The following is a 13,398-nucleotide window of genomic DNA, read 5'->3' on the forward strand; positions in this document are numbered from 1 at the left end:
GGTGTTTCCGATTCTATGGACGCTTGACCCATTGTCTCTGGGGTTTAATTTTTGCCCCCTTTTCCCGCCCCCCCTGCGTCTCCTGAGTCAGAAGCGTCTTTCTCCTCCGCGGTTCCTCCCACTCGTCATTCGTAGTCGACCTGCCGACTTTATTCAGGCACGATGCACGCGGGCGACAATGCTGCTGCCTCTCCTCGTCCTCGTTTGTGGAACGAGGCGGTGCACAATGCGACAGCAATCAGGAGCCGCGCCCCTGTCAGCGGGTGATCTCTCCTGTCACAATTATTTCCTCTCTTTTCCTCATCTTTTTTTTTTTTTTTTTTTTTTTTTTTTTATTCAGTACCTATAGAATGGTCTTCAATAAGAACTGACTATTGACTGCTTTGGACAGGGTGTATACTCCCGGGAAAAACCTTGAAAACCTGGTATTCTCAGGGAATTTAGTTTTGCCTTGAAAAATCAGGGAATTCTCATAGAATTTGATTGGGATTCAGGGAATTAAAAAAAATTGCCCTTTTGATAATTTTACTCTTATTTAACACTTAAGAAACATATGTCTAGCACATCTTTGCAATATTTAAAATTTTATGCGATTTTTTTATTGACGATCTATTTCAGTATCAAGAACTTATGTAGTTTCATAAAAAATTGTTCAATTCTTTAACAGGTAGGTAATATTTAAAAAAATTAGTACTTATTTATTTAATAAATATATAAATAATTTAATAAATATATAATAATTTAATAAATAATTAATTTAAATAAATTAATATTTCTTAACACGTTTATAATAAATTATTTTTTGTTTTTTATTTTTATTTTATATTATATTCTTGCATATATTTTTAGCGTTTAGATATAATGATATATCGCACTTTTTGTTATTGTCCAAATTAATTTCACAATTAATAAATCAATATTAAATGCTAGAAAAACAGCATTCTTGATAACTTTCCAATTGTATGAATAGAAAACATTAAAAAGGGTATACAATAAAGGAACTTTTAAAAAGTTGCATCTACAAATTTTTTTATTTTACCTAAAATTTTAAACGAAAATACCGGGAAGATCAGGGAATTCTCAGGGAATTTAATTGGAATTCGGGGAATTAAAAAAAAATTGCCCTTTTGATAATTTTACTCTTATTTAACACTTAAGAAACATATGTCTAGCACATCTTTGCAATATTTAAGTTTTTATTAAAATTTTATGCGATTTTTTTATTGACGATCTATTTCAGTCAAGATCTTATGTATAAGTTTCATAAAAAATTGTTCAATTTTTTAACAGGTAATATTTTAAAAAATTAGTACTTCTTATTTATTTAATAAATATATAATTAAATAAATAATTTAATAAATAATTAATTTAAATAAATTAATATTTCTTAACACGTTTATAATAAATAATTTTTTGTTTTCTATTTTTATTTTATATTATATTCTTGCATATATATTTAGCGTTTAGATATAATGATATATCGCACTTTGTTATTGTCCAAATTAATTTCACAATTAATCAATATTAAATGCTAGAAAAACAGCATTCTTGATAACTTTCCAATCGTATGAATAGAAAACATTAAAAAGGATATACAATAAAGGAATTTTTAAAAAGCTGCATCTATACAAATTTTTTAATTTTACCTGAAATTTTAAACGAAAATACCGGGAAGATTAAGAAATTCTCAGGGAATTTCCTTACAAAATTGAGTATACACCCTGTTTGGACCTCTCTCGTCTGCGAAGAACTCAACCTAATCGTTGATTATGCGAATCTACACGATATTAATAATCATTTTATAATAAATCTATATATATAATCGAAGAAAGGATATGAAAGAAAAGGAACGCACGGGGCGGAGGGAGGGAAGACGCGACGACCTTCGGGAACCGAATATCGCTTTTAGGGTATCGCGGGGTGTGTTTGCTCGAAGCGATGGATGTGGATGGATGGACGCTTTGCTTACGCGGGGGGAGGTAGGTACGACGCACTGCGTAAACAACGATCGGGTTTCGGTGCCCGCACTCTTCCCGGCCTGTCTCCGACTCGTCGATCCTGAAGTCGAAAGGGTGCTCTTCGCAGTCGGGAAAACCGATCCGATTTTAGGGAGAGAGAAGAAACGCGGGAACAGCGCGAAGAGAGAGAAAGGGATTTTTTAAATATAATTTTACATTAAAATTAAATTATCGTGAAATAAATACTTGGCAATTTACTAAGGCAGATCAAAGCATCTATTTTTTAATATTAATATTTCGTTATTTTATTTCTAGAGTCGAATAATGTTTCATTTTATTTGCATTTGAATAAATCTCTTAATAATCTCTGAATAATCCTATAATACGTTTGCACATATTTTATGTGTATATATGTATATATATATTTGGAATAATTTTGCCGCGATTAAACTATTATAAATTTCCTATGTGTGCCATATATAATAAATGTTATTCGCAATGAGCGCAATATAACTAAAATATATTATTACAACGCACATTGCGGATGCCAATTCACTTGACAAGCATAAAGAAAACTGCGTACAACATGATTGCGGTTTGCATTTTGGGCAAAATTTGGTATTTATTGCGTGCGATGCGTATAAACATTTTGTCCACGGAAGAAACATTATATCACAAACGTATCCGGTTTCTTTATACACGCAGTTAATTCTTTGTATATTTAAAATTGTTTTCTTTTATATTTTTCTCTCCATTAATCATTAGCATTAATCATCTTCTTAAATAAAATTAAATTTGAAATTAAATTAAAATTAAATTTGAAATTAAATTTGAAATTATTAAAATAAAAAATACACTAGCATAATTTTCTTTTTTTCAATTTTCTTTTCGTACAATATAATTAAAATAAAAAAAAAAAAAATAAAAAAAAAAAACGACAATATCAGCATTAAGAGACATATACAACCCAAAGATTAACTCTTCTGTCAATGAACGGATATCTGGGTATCCAAAAGCATCTTTAACTGTCAAAAATGTCTTTTCTCCGTTCGAAGCAAAATAAACAAAGGCTTTGTATTCAAAAACCTCCTAAAATAACGGGTCAAAAATACGCGATTGGTACCTGGGTATCCATACATCGATGAAAGGGTAAAATATTATGCATCGACAGAAGGATTAGTATGAAGGAAGAGCGCGTTTTTCTCTACTATGGAGAAACAATATATGCCCAACTGGCTGAGGAAACCGTCAGAAAGTGGCCCGGACATTATATCGAAGTTGCGACGTTCGGTCTAACCGAATTCGGGACGTCGAGAACGAGGGCAATTTAGTTACCTGGTGCGTTGACTGGCGCGGCCGACTATTCCAGGTCGTGTGTGTCGATCGATGTTCATCCACGTAAAAGGGTGGGTGGCGGGGCGGATCGAGGGAGAGCGGATGGTTAAAGGACGGCGGCGGCGGGTGGTCGGGGTTGTAATAAGCGTAATGGACATATAGCACCCCCCCTTCCCTCCCCCTCTTCCCTTCCAGCCACACGCATGCCCTCGGTCCTCGCGACGCGTTCGCGCGGCAAAGGGTTGCTTCCTGTAATCGTGAGAACGCTCTTCCCTCTAGCCTCGTCGACGTCATCGCCGAAATTATACGATGATTTCGGCGGTAGTGTTTAAGATTAAACATATTCGGGAGATATATTGCATGTGTTTTTTTTTTATATGATATCTCTGTCTGTAGCATTTCTTTGATCAGCTGATCTCTGTCAATTTTGTTACTTTTGCTCTTCTGATGATTTCATCCTCGTCGACGTCATCGCCGAAATTATACGATGATTTCGGGGCCGGCGGTAGTGTTTAAGATTAAACTTATTCGGGAGATATATTGCATGTTTTTTCATACGATATCTCTGTTGAAAAATTTGTGTTAAATTTAACAAATATCACATGTCCCAAACGGTCCACAGAAATTTTTGTGTTAATTTAACATAATACGGATATGTTAAATGATGACACGAATATTGTGTTAATATTTTAACATAAAATAAATGCAAACTTCAAGTAAACTTAAAATAAATTTTGTGTTAAATTAACATAGTTTTAATGTAAAAATTAACTAAAAAAATTGTTAATTTTACATTTTATCATCCCCACTTATATTATAAAGTAAAATTAATATTTTTTTTTCTGTAAATTTTAACAGATAAATCTTGTCACTAATAATATCGAACATATTTATTGTGTAAAATTAAAAGTAAATACACATTGTGTTTACACTTTTTTTCAGTTATTTTAATAATTTAACATTTGAGTTCAATTAACACATTAGCAATATGTTAATTTAACACATGAATGTGTTAAATATTTAACACAAAAATTTTAACGGGGACCGTTTTCAACAAGAAAACACAAATTTTCCAACTATGAGCTGATTTCTGTCAATTTTGTTACTTTTGCTCTTTTGATGATTTCATCCTCGTCGACGTCATCGCCGAAATTATACGATGATTTCGGCGGTAGTGTTTAAGATTAAACTTATTCGGGAGATATATTGCACGTGTTTTTTTTTTTAATACGATATCTTTGTCTGTAGCATTTCTTTGATCAGCTGACTTCTGTCAATTTTGTTACTTTTGCTCTTCTGATGATTTCTGATGCTATAATTTATTTTAGTCAGTTGTGAAGAATTTTAACGCGATATTCAAGAATATATCAATAAAAGTAACATCTATCGAGTGATATGACTATACTAGAAAATAATATAATTCGATTATATATTTAAATGAGAATAAATCCAAGAAAAGGAAATCATTCTTCTTAATTTCTTAATTGGATATAATTTCGATCTTCAAAATACTCTATCAGTTTTGAGAAATTTCAGATTAAAACTTATAAGATTACTTTAAATGTACTTTATACAACTACGATAGGTATACAATGTGAAAAAGTTTAATTCCATTCAAAATTAAATATATTGTTAAAACTTTCAGTTTTCAACAGAAACTTGATGAAGCTTAATAAGATTTTCGCAATTAAATATTTGATGTAGATTTGTTATAAAGTTGTAAAATAAACAAAGAAATCACGATCGTAAAGTGTTTATTCAAACTTCAGGATTTTTCACAGATTACTGAATAGAAATCTAATATGTCGAGATGAATATAAAATGTCGAAATCGATCTGACAGATCAAAAATTTTTAAATGATAAAATTATAATAAAAGCAAACTTGAAGTAAATAAACAATCAAAATATTAAAAAACCATTCAATTTTTCCAAATTTCGACGAAAAGTTAAAAACAAAAATTACTATCGCATTCCTTAGGATATCTTGTGATAAAAAAAAATATAAATTAATGATAGTAAAAATCTTTCGAAGAAGATCTCAACATCTTTCACTTGAAAAAATACACGCAATTTAAATATATATGCTTCAATTTTCGTGTTCAATTATAGTTCGCCATATAAAAAATATGATGAAAGAATTTTATTTTGTTTAATTTAATTTTGTTTTGCTACCTCTTTTTTTATAACCATTACGTAATTCTATATACATATTTTTAGCATGGAAAAAAAAAAAACTCAAACCAATTGCACTTTCAACCTTCAAGTTAATCTAAGGTGTATCACCAACACGGAAATAAAAGAACAATTAATTTCGCAAGTAACGAGTTTAAACAAAATGATAATCACTTACCTTACCTGATTGCTCCGTCATCTTCGTCTCCTCCTCTCTCGTTGATCTTTTGCTGCCTCTTTATGGCTTTCACTCACGAAAATACGAATAATTATGGTCTCGCGCACGCAAAATACGATACTTTGTACTCGGCGCTCCCGACATTAATCGCACGCACATTTTATTATATTACACCGGGAAAAACAACACGACACTACGATTTATTCGAGATAAATCACGCAAACCAATTTGCATATACTAATTCGATTGATAAATATTTTTAGGGCAACTTTATTCTCTCGCGCGCGATTTATATAACAGAAATGAATGAACATATAATTTGACAAATTTCAAAAAAAGACATCGGCAATTTTATCCTGATATCGCGCCTAATTAATTAATTCTTACGGTGAACGACACATAAGAATATAGTAAGGACATAAAAGTTTTGTGACGACGACTATTTGATTCAATTTCTAATGAAAAAGAAATGTAAATAATATATCTATTCATTAATATTCAAGTTTATTAATTCGGCTATTTAAGATGCAATGTGGATTATATCCAAAAATATTCAATCAAAATTCAGGATTGTATATACAATACAAAGTTTATTTCCAAAAAATCATACGAAATATACAATATGTATTATTAATATGACATAGCGCGTATATCATACTTTTCTATTATTTGAAACAAATAGTTGTCAATTTTAAATTAAATAGCAAAACAATTATTATTAAAAAACCGTATTTATGGTGAGGAAATTTTATAAAGATAAAAAAAATATATATAGGGTATATAATTATAGGGTTTAAAATTATAAATTATATCACAAAAATTAAAAAAATATTTAAATAAATTTTAAATAATTAAAAAAATAATTATATTTTATGTGTAGAGTTGATTTTTAAGATTATAATAAGTACATTAACACACGCGATTCAGTATTTTCTGTTCACATTTCCACATCTTTAATTAATTATAAAATTTGGTATCACATTTGCTCGCAAAATTGAATTGATACCCAACTTACTCCAAATTTCAAAGAGATTCGTGAATTTTTAAAGATTCGACAGATTTTTTTAACCGCAAAATCTCATTTCCTCTCATTTTGCGTCGCCGCGATATTCTTACGGTGTCGTTTACGGTGCGAGTCAATTAATAATTCCGAATTTATATATAATTGCTAATTCTAATAATTGCGAGGAATAAAATCGTGCTTTTGATATAATAAAAATGTTAATAATGCAAAGATGTCGTCGAGTGTCGCCGCGAATGGCAACAAGGACACGGTGTGTCAACAATAGCGCGGTAAAATGCCGCAAAAACAAGCGGCTAACTAGCATTACGTACGTATGTAAGTTATTTCTCACTGTTGAAATATTTCACGAACTATAAAATAAATTCGCGCGAAATATCTTATACTTCTTGTATTTCAAATTAATTATTAATAAACGGTTTATACTTTACTTATATTTATATGTCACTTTTTTTATTTAATACATTATATTATTTAATACATTATATTTATATATATATATATATATATATATATATCATTTTCTTTTTGATTATTTTAATCGCCTGCTATTCACGTATATGACTATTATTTCTTTAGCTCTAAATTTAAAAATAATAAGCGAAATAAAGTTCGCATAATACGAAATAATAATTTATAATTTTTATTTTCCAAGAATAGAAATTATAAATTATCGTTTTATTGCGATCTTTACGGTCAATAAGTAATTCTTTAACAATGAAAATTTCTTTTATTCATCTTGCAATCAAATATATCTAAATACAATCTTTCTTTTAACTTAGAATTTTTTACTGATTTAATTTGCCAATCATTTTCAGATTAAACGCAATAAAAACAACAAATCATTAGTATCAAGAAATTCAAGTAATGTAAAAAGCAGAGTAAAGTAACAGATCAATTATTTGTTAATAATTAATAAAATTATTAATAAAATAATTTGAGATTCAAAGAATAGAATATGTATGTATTTATTGCGTTACTTTCGTGACGGAGCCATAAATTATAAAACTATTATGTATATACATTATATATCTTTATTGTATATGGCATTGGGAGTTGTTTTTTGTGACGGATAACGTATGCATTGTTTACATACTGTGTAACCTTGTCATCATTCGCTCGACGACAAGATAGCTGCGTATATTATCGCGTCAAAAACTTTCGCACAAAGTAATAAGAAATAATAAAAGACGCTAAACGCGATTATTTGCTACTATTAAAATTATAACAGCTCGTGCGATCGAATTCGATCTTTGATAGCGATTTCACTCACAATCAATCCTCTCATAAAATTAGTTTTCCTTTTGAATAAAATCACGTAAAATATAACATGAAAAACAAACTTGTTTAATATATCATTATTAAGTACCATTATTATTAAATAATCGATATATTATGCGTGTGGTTGTCATTACTTAATTCGACATTTTGTTTCATTTAATTCGGCAATTTGTTTTAATATTAACGCGAATTCGTGTATTAATATGAATTATTGAGTGGTATAAGTGACGGAAAGATACGATTATCGATCGTTTAATAATAATAGATATACATATATTTTGCACATTATAGATAATTTATTCTAGGAATTCTATATCGCGTGAATAAAATATGTCAGCAAAGCTGACATATTTTTTTGGAATATATAAGATTCTATGAAATTTTAATTTTAATTCATATATTTATTCACATACTTGGGTTATAATATCAAATAATAATTAATTCTAAAATGAGAGATATGTATAATATTATTTGTTAGAATAGCATCACTGCGAAGAATGACGTGATGTGAATTTACAGTCGTTCGATTTTTGGATTTGATTGTACAATCGCTATTTTAATATTGTTTTTCCAACGCGTTGTAATAAAATTGGCATAATATGTTTCGATCAATATCAAAAGTGCCATGAAAGTGTCATCAGCGATCGCTGATTAGTGCGCATGCAATCTTAATTAATCGTGTTTTCGCAAATGAGTGAAACAAGAGAAGAGAAACAGATCCGGGAAGACAATTGAAAGAAACTTATTGTATTTTAAATTATTTAATTAACTTATTTTAATTTATTTTAATTATTACTTCTGTATGTTTGTGTGAAATTAAATATTTCTGCGATAATGATGAATATTTCTGATGAATGAATATTTCTGCGTCCATTTTTTTTTACATATAATTTTTTAACATGTAATGCATGTAAAATGTAACAGTATATTTTACTTTTATTTTAAGAATTTATTTAATATTAATAATTTTTAATATTTAAAATATTAATACATTTATATAATAAAATATTGGTATTATATTAATATTTTATTATTTAATTGTAAAATTTTAATTATTTATTAATATTTTTATACAGGTAAATGACAAATATTTCATTACATGAGGTTATATTTGCGTTATTTATATATTATATAATAATTAAACTCTCTTATTATATTTTGTAAAAATTTATATTTTAAAAAATCGTTCTATTTGAAGGGCTCCGTAACTTTTGCGTACTAAATATCTATGTAAAAAAATGCAAAGTGTTCACTCGTGCATATTAATTATTTTCTTGTATTATATATGTTAAATGGATACTCTATAATTTGGACATATTTGTATTTTACAGATCGCTACGTTCTCTAACTCCGCCATTGAACATCGTACCGGTGAGTCTTAAATTATTTTTTTATCTTAATCTCTGTAATGTGACTTTGTGCGAATTTATCAAAAGCCCCATGGAGCATTTAAATTGTATCGAGCAATAAAAAAAAGTACACTGAGAGAATTTTCTCTTAGAATTTACCCTGGAAATCATGCCAATCGTGTAACAATATGGTATGAAAAGAATTTTATGAGAATTTCTCTGATTAATATTTATCACAATAAAACTAATAATATCTATCATAATAAAATATAAAACATATTTTATATTTTATTGTAATAGATATTATTTTTATTGCGATAAATATTAATCAGAGAAATTCTCATAAAATACTTTCCTTACCATATTGTCCCACGATTAGCATGATTTTCAGAGTAAATTCTAAGAGAAAATTCTCTCTGTAACAAGAAACGATTACTCCTTTGCCGAGATCCCTCTCGTTAACCGTGTTATAGCGTGTACCCGAGTCGATTTACAGACGCGAGAGCGAAAAACGCAATGCGTGCACGTGGCCGCGCCGCGTAAACGTCACATCGTAAGCTCGCTGGTCGTAGATAGGTGTGCGATGTAAAAGCAGCGTGATATATTATGCAGTCTGGCTAAGTGGAGCCCGGAGATGCCGAGCGTTAGAGAGAGCGTAAGAGAAAGAGAGAGAGAAGGGAGAACAGCGTGAGGAACGAGCGGAACGGCGTCATACGTTGAACGAGTGCATGTCGGAAAGAGAGGGGGGGAAGGGGGCGAAAAGAAGAGATGAGAAAAGGATGCGCGGTAGAAAGAGAGAGGGGGAGGAAGGGGCGAGGTTACTCAAAACGAGAGGCGGCTGTATTAAGTGCGCCTATAGATTACGGCGCCGGAAAAAGTAGAGGCGCATCTCGCGCGCTAAAACGCTTCTCGGGGAAAAAAAATTACCCTGTGGACCCCATACGTCATCCTCGCGGGCCCTTTTCCTCGCGCGCGCGCGTGCGCGCACGCGTGTGTGAGCGTTTCTCGAGTATGCGAGGGCGAGAACGCCGCCGTTTTTCACGACGGGAACCTCGTCGGCGCCTTTTTTCGATCCGACAGGAGCTTTTCTCTCTCTTTCTCTTCCGCCTCGATTCGTCCTCGATTACCGCAAAAACGGTAGAAGCAGTTGGCGATTTATCTCGCACTCTATCCCGCGATATGTATTTTTCGGGAACAAATTCTTTTATCAATCTCGAGATCGATTTTTTTCTCTGGGAAACTCGACCAAAAATTGTCAACATTTTGAAATCGAAATTCGTCAGCTTTTTCACATATACGCAGAAATTTTTTTACAAGTAATAAGAAAATTCTATATTTTTTAAAAAATTTATTGTATATATATATTTATATTATTTTTATATTATTTATATTTATTTTAACAGGGTGTCTACTCAAATTTGGTAAACAATTAAATTAAATTATTGAATAATTAAATATATATCATTATTATATATATAATTATTATAATATATATATATATATATATATATATAATAAGTATTATATATATAATTATTATAATTATTATTTAATTATTATTTATTTTTATTAAATTATTATTTATTTATTTATTAAATAAATAAAGAGTACTAATTTATTTAAATATTATCTATTAAAAGAAATTGAACAATTTTCTATGAAACTAACATATAAGATCTTCATATCTTGAAAAATAGATCTTCAATTTAAAAAATCACATTTAAAAAAAATTTTAATATTGCAAAGATATGTTTCTTAAGCGCTAAGAATAAAATTATCAAAAAGGCAATTTTTTTAAAATTCCCTGAATCAAATTCCATGAGAATTCCCTGATTTTTCAAGGTAAAACAAAATTCCCTGAGACCAGCTTTTCAAGGTTTTCCCCGGGAGTATACACCCTGTTTAATTTATATATGTATATATATATAAATTATATTATCCTAAGAGGAGAATTAAACATACTCCACACAGAATATATATATATCGGAAAGCGCGTTATCTTTATTATGTATAACATATTACATACGTAATATATTGGGCTTATTATATATATATATTTTTTTCTGCATACGCCAAATGTATGCTGGGAGACAAAAATCTCGATCAAGTACATGGTACGGCATGGCACTTAACATTGTTGGTGTGTGTTACATCGTGTTACAAGAGTATCGAAACTACTTTCTCCTGGCGATAAAAAATAATCGTGTTCTATGCGCTTTAATTAACGCGCGGCTAAAACTCTCCTTTTCGACTTTAATGGATTAAGATGATCAATCGGGATAATAAATGGACGCAATATAACGTGTAATACGTTAAGAATAAAATTAATTATAATTGTGTCTCGCACTTTTCAATTGCTCGTTGTAACGATACATACTTTGCTATTTATTTCGATAATTTGGTGCAACAATTAAATTTTTATCGCGGCGAAAATTCGTACATTCGTTGAAATCATCCTCTCCTATTTATTCTGCAGATTCATTTACCTCCCCCAAATTCGAACTTACAAGGGAACCTCGCGAAACCTGAAAATTCTGATTTAGATAAAATTTTACACAAATTTTATTCGAGATAAAAAAACGTTTTGTACAAAAGTTTTATGGTAAAAATATCTCTATTTAATAAAATTTTGAAAAAATTATTTTTTATAACAAGATTTTTGAAAAAAATTATAAAATTTTTCAATATTAAATTTTGGTACAAAAGTTTCATGATAAAAATATTCCTATTTAGTCATATTAATAAAATTTTGAAACAATATTTTTGTTTCTAACACAAAATATGATTTTTGAAAGAATTAAAAAAAAATTATTTTTTAAAAATTATTTTTTAAAAATTATTTTTTAAATAGAGATATTTTTGCCATGAAATTTTTGTATAAAACATTTTTTAATATCTCGAATGCTTTTCGAAAAGGGATGGTTTTACCCTTTAGAATCATGTTTGGACTGTAATTGAAAATTAAATTCATCTATTTATCCTCCCTATAAGTATGTATAAGGTTTTACCAAAACCAGAATTTTCGGGTTCGCGAGGTTCCTTTGTTAGTCGAGCTTGTCAACAAGTTGTCCACGATTCCTCTATACATAACTACCTTTTTTTATGTGAAAATATTCTAAGTAGTCGCGACGAATCCTGCGCGATACGTGCGCGAAATTCTCGCAAATGATGAAAGGAGACGCATAAGTACGGATCGAATTAACGAAGGATCGCAGAGATACATCCTCTGCGAAAGTGATGCGCGTTTTTATACAAAGCTATCGTAGAAAAATACGGCTCCTCTTTTCGTTTCTCATCTCGCAGAGTCGGCAAAAAAGCGATGCCACTAAAACTAGCTCACTGAACATTGCGATTTAATTCTCAACTATTAATCTAAGTATATCTATGCTATAATACACGATATCGATTAGTTTTGCCGAGATTGCTTCCTCTTAAAGTTAAACCGTAGGTTCCAGTTCGGACGACGGAATTTTCGCAGAAGAGATTCTGATAAACATTTTTTCTATTATTTATTTATATATTACTATTATTAAATATATATATATATATTTATTTAAAGTCGAACTAGAGCGAGATATTTACGATTCTCGAGTTTTTCGTTCGACTCAAAAATTATTATTAATGTTAAATATTTGCTGGACATTAAATATTTGCTATTTGTATATGCGTGCACCCGAAAAAATAATATATAATAATGAGGCAATATTTTCTATTAAATTCCGCGAGAAAACAAATTTATTTTGTTGTAAACATGTGAGAACCATCTTGTTGCATTATTATATTTATTAATATTTAAAATTAGGAAGTATAGATGAATAAATTTTGTTTGCTTTGCAAGAACCTTGTTTGCAACAAAGAACGTCTTTAATCATATTTCAAATATATATATTTGAATACAATTTTGAATACAAATTATATATAAATTAAATTTAAATTAAATTTTTAATTAATTTAAATTTAATTTACTCTTTGTATTTAAATATATATATTTGAAATATGATTGAAGACGTTCTTTGTCGTAAAGAAGTTCTTTCTTGCAAAGCGAATGAGATTAAATTAAATTTAAATAAAAAATACAAGCTTGGTAGAAAATAATGTCTCAC

General features: G+C 29.5%; 1 long non-coding RNA gene across 1 annotated transcript in view; it reads left to right on the forward strand.

Annotated features, from left to right (window-relative positions):
* Positions 1-9,318, forward strand: part of LOC145942649 (uncharacterized) — an 81,003-nt gene extending 71,685 nt beyond the window's left edge. Inside the window, exon 5 of the long non-coding RNA XR_014426397.1 lies at positions 9,278-9,318. This is a non-coding gene — a long non-coding RNA (uncharacterized LOC145942649). The remainder of the gene's footprint in view (positions 1-9,277) is intronic.
* The last annotated feature ends 4,080 nt before the right edge of the window (positions 9,319-13,398 follow it).

This window comes from Prenolepis imparis, unplaced genomic scaffold (assembly GCF_030444845.1).
Source record: "Prenolepis imparis isolate NDT839.2.m4 unplaced genomic scaffold, iyPreImpa1.0 SCAF_11, whole genome shotgun sequence".
In the NCBI taxonomy this organism is placed as follows: domain Eukaryota; kingdom Metazoa; phylum Arthropoda; class Insecta; order Hymenoptera; family Formicidae; genus Prenolepis; species Prenolepis imparis.